The sequence below is a fragment of the Pleurodeles waltl genome, chromosome 8 (genome assembly GCF_031143425.1).
Source record: "Pleurodeles waltl isolate 20211129_DDA chromosome 8, aPleWal1.hap1.20221129, whole genome shotgun sequence".
NCBI lineage: Eukaryota > Metazoa > Chordata > Amphibia > Caudata > Salamandridae > Pleurodeles > Pleurodeles waltl.
Genome location: NC_090447.1, coordinates 1064631032 through 1064646439, shown reverse-complemented (window position 1 = coordinate 1064646439; position 15408 = coordinate 1064631032).

Here is a 15408-nt window from a genome sequence, read left to right as displayed (position 1 = left end):
AGGAGACACTATACAACAACAATATCCCACTTTTACTTGCAGCAGTCTCTAAAGACCTTTACAGTTGGGACAAACTGAAGATCTCCTGGATGGGCATGCTAAATAGCCTTTATGCATGCCTGCTCTATAACCTACAAGCAATCCCTCTTACGATACCAAGATCAACACAGAAACAAATCAGACAAAAGAGGCTTGATTTTGTATGGTACCCTAGAGTTGAGTTCGCAGATCTTTCTTGATCCATGGCATACGGAGGTCTGGGTTTACCTGATGTTATCATATTTTAGTGCAGCGCTGATACCTCTAGCCTTGGACTAGAATTACAGCCGAGATCATAATCCCTTGATGCAGGTCAAACAGTTATTCTCTTCCATCCCACTCAAAAAATTACTATGTCTCCCATCCTCAACTCGAACGGGATCCCAAACCTATCTTCTCATGACAAAGAAGCTATTAGATCACTGGCAATCGATCTTCTGCATAAAACCTTTCATACATACCCCTTTCCTCTTACATCATCACTTAACAAGCCTGACTTCCCACCCACAACGTCAGATCCAGGATTTGAAATGTGGAACCAATGGAATCCCTCACACCCAAAATAATTTTTTGATGATGGCAACTTACAGCCATGGGATGTGATATCATGGTCACAAGTTTGGGCAGAAGAGATCAATTTAGGCTGACACAAGCGCTTCACTGGGTCGGAAGGAGAGACCTCTATGGTAAGATATGCAGAGAGGAGACTCACATAGAATCTCTTTTACCAAAAAATTGTGTTTGGACTTTGCTTCATATCTGCTCAGTGCATCATCCAAGTTCAAATGTGCTTCAGTGTGTAGGAAAGTACCCTCTTTTTTTGGCATGGTCACCCCCATTGTCTGCCTGATGTCAGTGTGCTTGACTGTGTCTACTGGGATCCTGCTAATCAAGACCCCAGTAGATATGCTATCTCCCTTCAAAATGGTTGTTGGATACTGTTAAAACAGTATTTCACCCACAATTTGCATACTGGTGCCCCCTTATAAGTCCATAGTATATGGTACCTAGGTACCCAGGGAACCAGGGTTCCAGGGGATCCCTATGGGCTGCAGTATATATTTTGCCACCGATAGGGTGCCCATGCAAAGGCTTCTGCAGGACTGCCATTGCAACCTGCGTGAAAAGGTGCAAGCACCCTTTCACTGCCATTTACACTGCACCAGGTGTCTTATAAGTCAACCCTATAGCAATTCCTCCAGCCCTGAGGGCAGGGTGCAAAGTACCTGTGTGTGAGGGCACCCCTGCACTAGCAGAGATGCCCCCATGACCTCCAGGTCCATTTCCCCAGACTCCGTGAGTGTGGGGATGCCACTTTACGTGTGTACTGGCCATAGGTCACTACCTATGTCCAGCTGCATAATGGCAACTCCGAACATGAGCATGTTTGGTATCAAACATGTAGGAATCATACCCCTATGCTTTTGTATGATCCCATGCACTCTGGGGGCTCCTTAGACGATCCCCAGTACTGCCATTACAGCAGTCTGAGGTTTTCCAGGCAGCCCTAGCTTCTTCTACCTCACAAACAGGTTTCTGCCCTCCAGCTGCTTGAAAAGCTCAAGCCCAGGAAGGCAGAACAAAGGATTTCCTTTGGGAGAGGGGTGTTACACACTCCCCCTTTGGAAATAGGTGTTACAGGCTTGGGAGGGTAGCCTCCCCAAGCCACTGGAAATGCTTTGAAGGGCACATTTGGAGCCCGCATTGCATAATCCAGTCTACACCAGTTCAGAGACCCTAATTCCCTGCTCTGGCGCAAAACTGGACAAAGGAAAGGGGAACCTTTGGCACATCCAAGCCCATCTTTGCAGTCTTCCCTACTTCAAAGGCACCACTGAGTATAGGAACTGGACTTCTGACCCTACCAACTCAGTACACGTCTGGGCCTATTGATATTTTGACAGGAAGAAGGACTGCTGTGCTGCTACAAGGACTGCTGATCTGTTGGACTGCTGCTCTGGAAACACTGCTTTCTTGATGTGCTGACCTACTGCCTGCTGCTCTCCTTGCCCGAATGTAGGAGGCTGGACTGGCTTGTAGTGAGTACCTAGGGGTACTTGCACCTTGCACCAGGCCCAGTTATCCCTTATTAGTGTATAGGGTGTCTAGCAGCATAGGCTGATAGATAATGGTAGCTTAGCAGAGCAGCTTAGGCTGAACTAGGAGACGAGTGAAGCTCCTACAGTACCACTTAGTGTCATATGCACAATATCATAAGAAAACACAATACACAGATATGCTAAAAATAAAGGTACTTTATTTTTATGACAATATGCCAAAAGTATCTCAGTGAGTACCCTCAGTATGAGGATAGGAAATATACACAAGATATATATACACAATACCAGAAATATGCAGTATAGTCTTAGAAAACAGTGCAAACAATGTATAGTTACAATAGGATGCAATGGGGACACATAGGGATAGGGGCAACACAAACCATATACTCCAAAAGTGGAATGCGAACCACGAATGGACCCCAAACCTATGTGACCTTGTAGAGGGTCGCTGGGACTATTAGAAAATAGTGAGGGTTAGAAAAATAGCCCACCCCAAGACGCTGAAAAGTGAGTGCAAAGTGCACTAAAGTTCCCCAAAGGACTAAGAAGTCGTGATAGGGGAATAAGGCAGGAAAGACACAAACCAACAATGCAACAGCGATGGATTTCCAGTCGAGGGTACCTGTGGAACAAGGGGACCAAGTCCAAAAGTCACAAGCAAGTCGGAGATGGGCAGATGCCCAGGAAATGCCAGCTGCGGGTGCAAAGAAGCTTCTTCTGGACAGAAGAAGCTGAGGTTTCTGCAGGAACAAAAAGGGCTAGAGACTTCCCCTTTGGTGGACGGATTCCACTCGCCAAGGAGAGTCGTGCAGAAGTGTTTTTCCGCCGAAAGACCACCAACAAGCCTTGCTAGCTGCAAATCGTGCAGTAAGCATTTTTGGATGCTGCTATGGCCCAGGAAGGACCAGGATATCGCAAATTGCGTCAGGAGAGAGAGGGGACGTCGAGCAAGACAAGGAGCCCTCTCAGCAGCAGGTATCACCCAGAGAAGTGCCAGAAACAGGCACTACAAGGATGCATGAAACGGTGCTCACCCGAAGTCGCACAAAGAAGTCCCACGTTGCCGGAGAACAACTTAGGAGGTCGTGCAATGCAGGTTAGAGTGCCATGGAACCAGGCTTGGCTGTGCACAAAGGATTTCTGCCGGAAGTGCACAGGGGCCGGAGTAGCTGCAAAAGTCGTGGTTCCCAGCAATGCAGTCTGGCGTGGGGAGGCAAGGACTTACCTCCACTAAACTTGGACTGAAGAGTCACTGGACTGTGGGGGTCACTTGGACACAGTTGCTGGATTCGAGGGACCTCGCTCGTCGTGCTGAGAGGAGACCCAAGGGACCGGTAATACAGCTTTTTGGTGCCTGCGGTTGCAGGTGGACGATTCCATCGACCCACGGGAGATTTCTTCGGAGCTTCTAGTGCAGAGAGGAGGCAGACTACCCCCACAGCATGCATCACCAGGAAAACAGTTGAGAAGGCGGCAGGATCAGCGTTACAGAGTTGCAGTAGTCGTCTTTGCTACTATGTTGCAGTTTTGCAGGCTTCCAGAGCGGACAGCAGTCGATTCCTTGGCAGAAGGTGAAGAGAGAGATGCAGAGGAACTCGGATGAGCTCTTGCATTCGTTATCTAAGGAATCCCAAGAGACAGAGACCCTAACTAGCCAGAAAAGAGGGTTTGGCTACCTAGGAGAGAGGATAGGCTAGCAACACCTGAAGGAGCCTATCACAAGGAGTCTCTGACGTCACCTGGTGGCACTGGCCACTCAGAGCAGTCCAGTGTGCCAGCAGCACCTCTGTTTCCAAGATGACAGAGGTCTGGAGCACACTGGAGGAGCTCTGGGCACCTCCCAGGGGAGGTACAGGTCAGGGGAGTGGTCACTCCCCTTTCCTTTGTCCAGTTTTGCGCCAGAGCAGGGCTAAGGGGTACCCTGAACCGGTGTAGACTGGCTTATGCAGAATTGGGCACATCTGTGCCCAAGAAAGCATTTCCAGAGGCTGGGGGAGGCTACTCCTCCCCTGCCTTCTCACCATTTTCCAAAGTGAGAGGGTGTAACACCCTCTCTCAGAGGAAGTCCTTTGTTCTGCCATCCTGGGCCAGGCCTGGCTGGACCCCAGGAGGGCAGATGCCTGTCTGAGGGGTTGGCAGCAGCAGCAGCTGCAGTTAAACCCTGGGAAAGGCAGTTTGGCAGTACCAGGGTCTGTGCTACAGACCACTGGGATCATGGGATTGTGCCAACTATGCCAGGATGGTATAGAGGGGGCAATTCCATGATCATAGACATATTACATGGCCATATTCGGAGTTACCATTGTGAAGCTACATATAGGTAGTGACCTATATGTAGTGCATGCGTGTAATGGTGTCCCCGCACTCACAAAGTCCGGGGAATTGGCCCTGAACAATGTGGGGGCACCTTGGCTAGTGCCAGGGTGCCCACACATTAAGTAACTTAGCACCCAACCTTTACCAGGTAAAGGTTAGACATATAGGTGACTTATAAGTTACTTAAGTGCAGTGAAAAATGGCTGTGAAATAACGTGGACGTTATTTCACTCAGGCTGCAGTGGCAGGCCTGTGTAAGAATTGTCAGAGCTCCCTATGGGTGGCAAAAGAAATGCTGCAGCCCATAGGGATCTCCTGGAACCCCAATACCCTGGGTACCTTAGTACCATATACTAGGGAATTATAAGGGTGTTCCAGTAAGCCAATGTAAATTGGTGAAATTGGTCACTAGCCTGTTAGTGACAATTTGGAAAGAAATGAGAGAGCATAAACACTGAGGTTCTGATTAGCAGAGCCTCAGTGAGACAGTTAGTCACTACACAGGTAACACATTCAGGCACACTTATGAGCACTGGGGCCCTGGATGACAGGGTCCCAGTGACACATACAACTAAAACAACATATATACAGTGAAAAATGGGGGTAACATGCCAGGCAAGATGGTACTTTCCTACACTGAATGAGAAGGACTGGACCCACAACTCCTGAACCCAGAACCAGAGTGACTACAAGGGCTTCATCCTCCTACTTTTTGCTAGATTTTCACTCGGTTGGACTGCTAGCCAGTGCTAAAGTGCGTGTGCTCTCTCCATAAAACATGGTTTGATTGGCAGACACCTGATTGGCATATTTAATTTACTTGTACATCCCTTGTTGAATGTTAAACCATATAGCCAGGGCCTGTGAATTAAACACTACTAGTAGGCCCGCAGCATTTATTGTGACACCCACTTAAATAGCAGCTTAAAACTTGCCCCAGTCCTGCCATTGTAGCCAGAAGGCAGTGTCACACTGTCATGTTGATTTGGCATTTAGGACTCCTTGCCAAGCCTCTTTAGTTGCATATAAGTCACTTCTGAGGTAGGCCCTAGGTAACCCATAGGGCAGGGGCCTGTGTAATTGCAAGGTAGGTCGTGTCATTTTTGTTTTTACATGTCCTAGCAGTGAAAAACTCCCAAATTCATTTTTCATTTTTGTGAGGCCTACCCCTCTCACAGGATAACATTGGGGATTCCTTATTATATTTAATAAGTTGTAATTTGTCAATCAGAGAAGGTAGGTATATCATGTATTCTACCTATGATGAGCCCTCTATATTGGTTAAGTCTAATTTATCATTACAAGTTTGAATATGTCACTTTAAGAAAGTTGACATTTTCCTTCTTTATTCCTCAATGCCTTAGCTCACATGACTGGGCATAACTGACCATTGAGACTTTGTGAAATCCCTCCAGAAAGTCACACAACAGTTGTTACCAGCTATGCACTCTGCCAGACTGCTGCTGTACCTGAAAGGACTGCTTTGTTGCCTGGAGCCTGCCTTGACCCTTCAGATGCCAGCCCTGCTGTTGAGTCTTGCACCTTCACCTGCAACCAGGACTTCAAAAGTGACTTCATGGGCTAGTTTAGCTGGCCTCCTGTTCCACAGGAGCCACAGAACCCGCACATTGACCTAGGATGAGTGAATCCCAAGCCCTCAAGGGGTCTCCATCCACTCCTGGCCACTTGGTTGTGGTTCTAAAGATGCTCAGGTGGACATTTTCCAAAACTGAAGACTTGCTATTTTGAACGTTAAACTTTAAAAATTCATAATTCTGGTTCTACTAACTGGATTTTGATAGTTTTGGTGCCAAATGTTTCATTACCATTTTCCCTTTTTCTCTATTTTCTAAATTGCTTTGGGATTTTTTATTGTGTTGTGTTATCACTGTATTGCTGTTTGTGTGCTACATACATTCTAAACACATTGCCTCTATGTTTAGCCTAACTGTTTTTTGTGCCAGTCTACCCAGGGCTACACACAATTTAATTTAGTTACTTTTGTGGTTTATCCTGCAAAGAACTGTGGCTGTTGCTTGACCATGGCTCGCAACCCAGTACCAAATATACCGATTTCTCACAACTGCTCTTTCAGTTTTCTTCTCGGGAAACCTAGTAATCAGTATAGCATAGTTTTTGCAGTTCTGGAAAAAAAATTGATAAATTGGACCCAACCATTTTACTGAAAAAATTGCTACCTGTTTAGAATGGGTTTAATAATTTGGGAGGAGAAACCTCTGCCAACTTATCAACTCCTTTTAACCTCATGGGCTTTTTTGACGTAACGTCTGTGTCAACGGTGGTCTCAGGCTGTAGGTTCAGAGAATTCTATGATTCTATTTAGCATAAACTGACTATAATTTAGGGATGGATTTTGAGCATTGTAGTGTTGAGAGTGAGTCAACTGTAGTCCCAGAGTGTTAACCATTTCACAGGCTTTGTTGATCCTTACTAGTATTCTAAAAATGAACAAGTGGAAAGCAATACTACAACCAATGGACAACTTTAAACGTGCATGATATACGTCATTTAATCAGGAAAATTGTGTCCCTTGCTGTAATCATGAAACCATACTCTACCTATAAAAGAAGTCTAAAAAAGTTAGAGCAAATGAGGTGAAGGCAAATACTAAACAAGATTAAGTGAATCGCGAATGCATGTTAATTTGATCCACCTAAGAAAACAAAATCAAAACGGGAATAGGAGACTAAAAACATTTGTACTCCTGTACCTCCTACAGAATCCACCATCAGCACAGTAAGAAAATGTTGGTCAATAGTGAAAATTGAGAAGGAGAATGGGATAAGGGTGAAAACTGAAACACTGGACATCACTCTGACTTTTCACAATGCTGGCACTGCTGTCGGCAGGCCAAGGTGAATATGTAAAAAGAAGCATAATAGCTTTAATAGCAGAACATCAGTCCCTCGCTGTAGATAAGGCACACCTTAAGGGTATCTCTACATAACCAACTCTCTGCATTCTTAATGTAAAACTAATATTTCTGACACTGAATCATAACAAGATTCAGTAATTTATAATTGTTAATTAACCCTCTGACACTATTCATACTCTTCATATTGTAACCACCTTCTACTTCAAAATTGTATAGCCTCATGAGAAAATCAGGTACAGTTTGTAACTGGCATGATTGTGCAGCTGTTACATTTTGATTTCTCTCATTTATTACACCCAGATTTGTTTGCTTTTCTGATCACCCAGTTTTTGAACTTTTTATTGTGGGTGAGTCTCAATACCCAATAGCATGGGTGTCTCACCCATGGTAATCACATGGCAAATGGACTGCACATGTTTACCACCAGTGCCACAGCAACGCAGCAACGCAGCAAAGATAAGCAGCTTTTTGTAGGGAACACGTGCACAGGTATGTGCAGACATGTGTACGGGCAGCCAGTGGGAGACTACTGTCATGCACAGCCCTGTCAAAGCACACAGGCAGCCTGGTGCAGTGGGGACTAAGCAGCACTGTGTATTCACCTGGGATAGGTCTTATGAGGGTAGTGTACACTATGGAAATTCAGTGTGCTTCACTGTTATGTCTGTAGTGGCATCCCATTATACACATAGGGAGAGAACTGCCTTAGATTGTAGTTTCTCTCCCTCTTGGCCTACAGAGACCATTGCCATTTTGAATCTGAGTGTAACCTGTGCGAGAAAACTAACTATGTAGCTTGCAAAAAAATAACTGTAGACCTTAAGATCATCCAGTGTTTCCATAGTCCCCTGGCTGAGCTCAGGATCAGAGCCCAGGCCTTTTGTCACCCTGCTGTGCCCAAATAATTACATTTTCTCCAGCAGCAGGAACAAAGGCCACCCAGACAAAAGGAATATCATTTCTCCCAGCTCCTGATGAGGAATGGAGTGGGCTGGAATGATCTGCATCAAAGCAGGGAGCCAGGAGGACAAGCTCCTTAAAGACTGCACTCCTTTAGAGGAGAGGAGGAGTGGATGGAGGTGGATAGAGCTCACCATCAGGTATACAATGAGCCCAGGAGTGCCTAAACTAGCCTAAAGGGGGCCAGATATTGCATCTGAAAGTTTGGTGACCTTTGACCTTTTCTTTTCCTTTGAACATGTGGAGTTCCTCTACCTGGCAAGTGAAATGCCCGTAGTGTGGGCCAGGGCCTTGGGGAAGGCACAAAGAAGTTGGTGGTCATTGAGGGAGAGAGGGTGTGCCTGTGGCCCCCTTCTTATTTCTTCATTTTGCCTATCCCTGGGGCAGATTCCTGTTCTGGGGACTGGGACCCCAATCCCTGAGTGCAGATTGATGTGGGGTAGTGTCATTGCGATTACAATTGTGCTTCCCTGAAGCTTTGGCTGGCAAGGGCTACCATTGTGCTCCCCAGCAGAAAGGTAGAAGGGCCCCAGGACCCTATCCCTGGGCCCCAGTAGCAAAAGGAAAGGAGAGGGAGCGCTGCCAAACTCCTGCATGTGTCTGGCTCACCCAGCTTCCCATGCCCATGACTGAGGGGGAGCCAGACGCAAACCACAGTCACCCACGCCTGCCTGCAGGAGCAGGCCGGCCAGAAGAGTAGGCTCCCGAAGGTGTCGTATAATGGGTGCACTGTTCATTGGGTGCCCGAGGGGGACCAAGCACCCCTAAGGAGTGAAGAACATGGCACAAGGCCGCTAAAATAATAAAGAACAAAAAGATAACCTGACATAGCTCTCCCTTGTGCAGCGGAAGAGCAGCTGCTTTCAAACTCACTTCTTTACAAAAATCGCCACATACTGCCTTCATGACTCTGTTGTTTTGCCAACATGTTTGCCTATTTCTCCCTTTGTGGTAGTCCCAGGACGACACAACTACCACCCACAAACTCAGGAGAATGATGTATTTTTTCTACATGAACTCATTCTAAGTTGCGGTGTACTCCACATTAATCACATTCTCCAGGATTTCCTTCACATTATTAAGCATTCCCATGGATAGAGCTTTTGCTCTGCAGCCAGTAGTGTTAGGCTCTGTAGGAGTTATGTGTATGGTAACATTCAGGAAGGCCTCAAAGGCATAAAAATGCACATATGTAATTTAGCTATTGTTAACCGGTTCTGTGCCTTGGACGAGATGATCTCGTCCAAGGCTACAGTTCCCCTGTGCCTTGGACGAGATCATCTCGTCCTAGGCACAGGGGAACTTGGGGGACCACTGGCGCACCCCCCGTGACCCCCCTCCCCCCCAAGGCGGGGATGGAAGGGGAACACCTTCCCCTTCCACCCCCGCCCCCCCGTGACGTCAGCGCGCTAGTGCGCGCTGATTTGTCACAGGGGCCCGATTGAAAGAGAAATGCAAAAGCATTTCTCTTTCAATCACTGGGGGAGGCCCGGAGGGGCTTCAAAGGGAAGGAAAAGTATTTCCTTCCCTTTGAAGTCTCTCCGAGGGTTTCAAAAGCCGGATTGCTTGCAATCCGGCTTTTGAAACCCCACTAGACACCAGGGATTTTTATTTTTTTTATTGAAATTTACATAAGGGAGCGACCCCTTGGGCAAGGGTCGCTCCCATGGGGGGCATTTTTTCGGGAAGGCCTTTCTGCCCCCCCAGGGGGCAGATCGGCCTATTATTAGGCCGATCTGCCCCCAGGGGGGTCAGAAACCTCTGGCACCAGGGACCATTTTTTTTTTTTTTTTTTTTTTATGTTTCATTTTATTTTTTTAGGTGGGGAGCGACCCCTTAGGCAAGGGTCGCTCCCCTTGGGGGAAAATTATATTTAGGCCATTTCTGCCCCCCTTGGGGGCAGATTGGCCTATTTTGATGAGGCCAATCTGCCCCCAAGGGGGGCAGAAACCACTAGACACCAAGGAGTTTTTTCTTTTCGTGAATTTCACACAAGGGGAGCGACCCCTTAGGCAAGGGTCGCTCCCTGGGGGGGGCAAATTTATTTTAGGCCATTTCTGCCCCCCCTAGGGGCAGAAACCTCTAGGCGCCAGGGCACATTTTTTTTCTGTGTTTTTTTTTTGTTTGATTGTTTGTTTTTTTAGAGCTGGGGAGCGACCCATCAGGCAAGGGTCGCTCCCCAGGGCGGCAAATTGTATTTAGACCATTTCTGCCCCCCTGGGGGCAGATTGGCCGAGTTTAGGTCAATCTGCCCCCAAGGGGGCAGAAACCACTAGGCACCGGGGATTTGTTTTTTGGCGCCAATGTCACGCAGGGGGAGCGACCCCGTAGGCAAGGGTCGCTCCAGGTGGGGGGGGGGGCTGGGGGGCAAATTTATTTTAGGCAATTTCTGCCCCCCCTGGGGGCAGATCAGCCTATTATTAGGCCGATCTGCCCCCGGGGGAGGCAGAACCCTCTAGGCACCAGGGCAAATTTTTTTGTTGTGTTTTTGTTGTTGTTGTTTGTTTGTTTTTTTAGAGATGGGTAGCGACCCATCAGGCAAGGGTCGCTGCCGTGGGGGGCAAATTGTATTTAGGCCATTTCTGCCCCCCTTGGGGGCAGATTGGGCGATTTTAGGTCAATCGGCCCTCAAGGTGGCAGAAACCACTAGGCACCTGGGATTTGTTTTTTGGCGCCAATGTCACGCAGGGGGAGCGACCCCGTAAGCAAGGGTCGCTCCCGGTTTGGGGTGTGGGGGTTGGGGGGGCAAATTTATTTTAGGCCATTTCTGCCCCCCCTGGGCACCAGGGCAAAAAAAATTAATTCAGTTTTTTTTTTTTGTTTGTTTGTTTTTTTAGAGATGGGTAGCGACCCATCAGGCAAGGGTCGTTGCCCTGGGGGGCAAATTGTATTTAGGCCATTTCTGCCCCCCTTGGGGGCAGATTGGCCGATTTTAGGTCAATCTGCCCCCAAGGGGGCAGAAACCACTAGGCACATGGGATTTGTTTTTTGGCGCCAATGTCACGCAGGGGGAGCGACCCCGTATGCAAGGGTCGTTCCCGGGGGAGGTTTGGGGGTGTGGGGGGGGTCAAATTTATTTTAGGGCATTACAGCCCCACCCCCCCTCCCGGGGCCGGCTGAGCTAGAGGCCAAACTCCACAGGTAGGCACTTGGCAAAAAACACCTCTGTTTTTTGTGAAAAAATATGTTGTGTCCACGTTGTGTTTTGGGCCATTTCCTTTTGTGGGCGCTAGGCCTACCCACAGAAGTGAGGTACCATTTTTATCGAGAGACTTAGGGGAACGCTGGGTGGAAGGACATTTGTGGCTCCTCTCAGATTCCAGAACTTTCTGCCACAGAAATGTGAGGAACATGTGTTTTTTTAGCCAAATTTTGAGGTTTGCATAGGATTCTGGGTAACAGAACCTGGTCCGAGCCCCACAAGTCACCCCATCTTGGATTCCTCTCGGTCTCTAGTTTTCAAAAATGCACAGGGTTGGTAGGTTTCCCTAGGTGCCGGCTGAGCTACAGGCCAAAATCCACAGGTAGGCACTGTTTTCTTTCAAAAATTTGGATGTGTCCACGTTGCGCTTTGGGGCGTTTCCTGTCGCGGGCGCTAGGCCTACCCACACAAGTGAGGTATCATTTTTATCGGGAGACTTGGGGGAACGCTGGATGGAAGGAAATTTGTGGCTCCTCTCAGATTCCAGAACTTTCTGCCACAGAAATGTGAGGAACATGTGTTTTTGTAGCTTTTTTTTTGAGGTTTGCAAAGGATTCTGGGTAACAGAACCTGGTCCGAGCCCCGCAAGTCACCCTTCCTTGGATTCCCCTACGTCTCTAGTTTTCCGAAATGCACAGGTTTGGTAGGTTTCCCTAAGTGCCGGCTGAGCTAGAGGCCAAAATCTACAGGTAGGCACTTCGCAAAAAACATCTCCTGTTTTCTTCCAAAAATTTGGATGTGTCCACGTTGCGCTTTGGGGCGTTTCCTGTCGCGGGCGCTAGGCCTACCCACACAAGTGAGGTATCATTTTTATCGGGAGACTTGGGGGAATGCTGGGTGGAAGGAAATTTGTGGCTCCTCTCAGATTCCAGAACTTTCTGCCACAGAAATGTGAGGAACATGTGTTTTTTTAGCCAAATTTTGAGGTTTGCAAAGGATTCTGGGTAACAGAACCTGGTCCGAGCCCCGCAAGTCACCCCTCCTTGGATTCCCATAGGTCTCTAGTTTTCAGAAATGCACAGGTTTGGTAGGTTTCCCTAGGTGCCGGCTGAGCTAGAGGCCAAAATCTACAGGTAAGCACTTCGCAAAAAGCACATCTGTTTCTTCCAAATATTTGGATGTGTCCACGTTGCACTTTGGGGCGTTTCCTGTCGCGGGCGCTAGGCCTACCCACACAAGTGAGGTATCAATTTTATCGGGAGAATTGGGGGAACGCTGGGTGGAAGGAAATTTGTGGCTCCTCTCAGATTCCAGAACTTTCTGCCACAGAAATGTGAGGAACATGTGTTTTTTTAGCCAAATTTTGAGGTTTGCAAAGGATTCTGGGAAACAGAACCTGGTCCGAGCCCCGCAAGTCACCCCTCCTTGGATTCCCCTAGGTCTCTAGTTTTCAGAAATGCACAGGTTTGGTAGGTTTCCCTAGGTGCCGGCTGATCTAGAGGCCAAAATCTACAGGTAGGCACTTCGCAAAAAACACCTCTGTTTTCTTCCAAAAATTTGGATGTGTCCACGTTGCGCTTTGGGCCATTTCCTTTCGTGGGCGCTAGGCCTACCCACAGAAGTGAGGTACCATTTTTATCGAGAGACTTAGGGGAACGCTGGGTGGAAGGAAATTTGTGGCTCCTCTCAGATTCCAGAACTTTCTGCCACAGAAATGTGAGAAACATGTGTTTTTTTAGCCAAATTTTGAGGTTTGCAAAGGATTCTGGGTAACAGAACCTGGTCCGAGCCCCACAAGTCACCCCATCTTGGATTCCTCTAGGTCTCTAGTTTTCAAAAATGCACAGGGTTGGTAGGTTTCCCTAGGTGCCGGCTGAGCTACAGGCCAAAATCCACAGGTAGGCACTGTTTTCTTTCAAAAATTTGGATGTGTCCATGTTGCGCTTTGGGGCGTTTCCTGTAGCGGGCGCTAGGCCTACCCACACAAGTAAGGTATCATTTTTATCGGGAGACTTGGGGGAACGCTGGGTGGAAGGAAATTTGGGGCTCCTCTCAGATTCCAGAACTTTCTGCCACAGAAATGTGAGGAACATGTGTTTTTTTTAGCCACATTTTGAGGTTTGCAAAGGATTCTGGGTAACAGAACCTGGTCCGAGCCCCGCAAGTCACCCCTCCTTGGATTCCCCTAGGTCTCTAGTTTTCAGAAATGCACAGGTTTGGTAGGTTTCCCTAGGTGCCGGCTGAGCTAGAGGCTAAAATCTACAGGTAGGCACTTCACAAAAAACACCTCGTGTTTTCTTCCAAAAATGTGGATGTGTCCACGTTGCGCTTTGGGGCGTTTCCTGTCGCGGGCGCTAGGCCTACCCACACAAGTGAGGTATCATTTTTATCGGGAGACTTGGAGGAACGCTGGGTGGAAGGAAATTTGTGGCTCCTCTCAGATTCCAGAACTTTCTGCCACAGAAATGTGAGGAACATGTGTTTTTTGGCCAAATTTTGAGGTTTGCAAAGGATTCTGGGTAACAGACCCTGGTCCGAACACTGCAAGTCACCCCTCCTTGGATTCCCCTAGGTCTCTAGTTTTCAGAAATGCACAGGTTTGGTAGGTTTCCCTAGGTGCCGGCTGAGCTAGAGGCCAAAATCTACAGGTAGGCACTTCGCAAAAAACACCTATGTTTTCTTCCAAAAATTTGGATGTGTCCACGTTGCGCTTTGGGGCGTATCCTGTCGCAGGTGCTAGGCCTACCCACACAAGTGAGGTATCATTTTTATCGGGAGACTTGGGGGAACGCTGGGTGGAAGAATATTTGTGGCTCCTCTCAGATTCCAGAACTTTCTGCCACAAAAATGTGAGGAACATGTGTTGTTTTAGCCAAATTTTGAGGTTTGCAAAGGATTCTGGGTAACAGAACCTGGTCCGAGCCCCGCAAGTCACCCCATCTTGGATTCCCCTAGGTCTCTAGTTTTCCAAAATGCACAGGTTTGGTAGGTTTCCCTAGGTGCTGGCTGAGCTAGAGGCCAAAATCTACAGGTAGGCACTTCTCAAAAAACACCTCTGTTTTCTTCCAAAAATGTGGATGTGTCCACGTTGCGCTTTGGGGCGTTTCCTGTTGCGGGCGCTAGGCCTACCCACACAAGTAAGGTATCATTTCTATCGGGAGAATTGGGGGAACGCTGGGTGGAAGGAAATTTGTGTCTCCTCTCAGATTCCAGAACTTTCTGCCACAGAAATGTGAGGAACATGTGTTTTTTTAGCCAAATTTTGAGGTTTGCAAAGGATTCTGGGTAACAGAACCTGGTCCGAGCCCCGCAAGTCACCCCTCCTTGGATTCCCATATGTCTCTAGCTTTCAGAAATGTACAGGTTTGGTAGGTTTCCCTAGGTGCCGGCTGAGCTAGAGGCCAAAATCTACAGGTAGGCACTTCGCAAAAAACACCTCTGTTTCTTCCAAATATTTGGATGTGTCCACGTTGTGCTTTGGGGCATTTCCTGTCGCGGGCGCTAGGCCTACCCACACAAGTGAGGTATCATTTTTATCAGGAGAATTGGGGGAACGCTGGGTGGAAGGAAATTTGTGGCACCTCTCAGATTCCAGAACTTTCTGCCACAGAAATGTGAGGAACATGTGTTTTTTAGCCAAATTTTGAGGTTTGCAAAGGATTCTGGGTAACAGAACCTGGTCCGAACCCTGCAAGTCACCCCTCCTTGGATTCCCCTAGGTCTCTAGTTTTCAGAAATGCACAGGTTTGGTAGGTTTCCCTAGGTGCCGGCTGAGCTAGAGGCCAAAATCTACAGGTAGGCACTTCGCAAAAAACACCTATGTTTTCTTCCAAAAATGTGGATGTGTCCACGTTGCGCTTTGGGGCGTATCCTGTCGCGGGTGCTAGGCCTAACCACACAAGTGAGGTATCATTTTTATCGGGAGACTTGGGGGAACGCTGGGTGGAAGAATATTTGTGGCTCCTCTCAGATTCCAGAACTTTCTGCCACAGAAA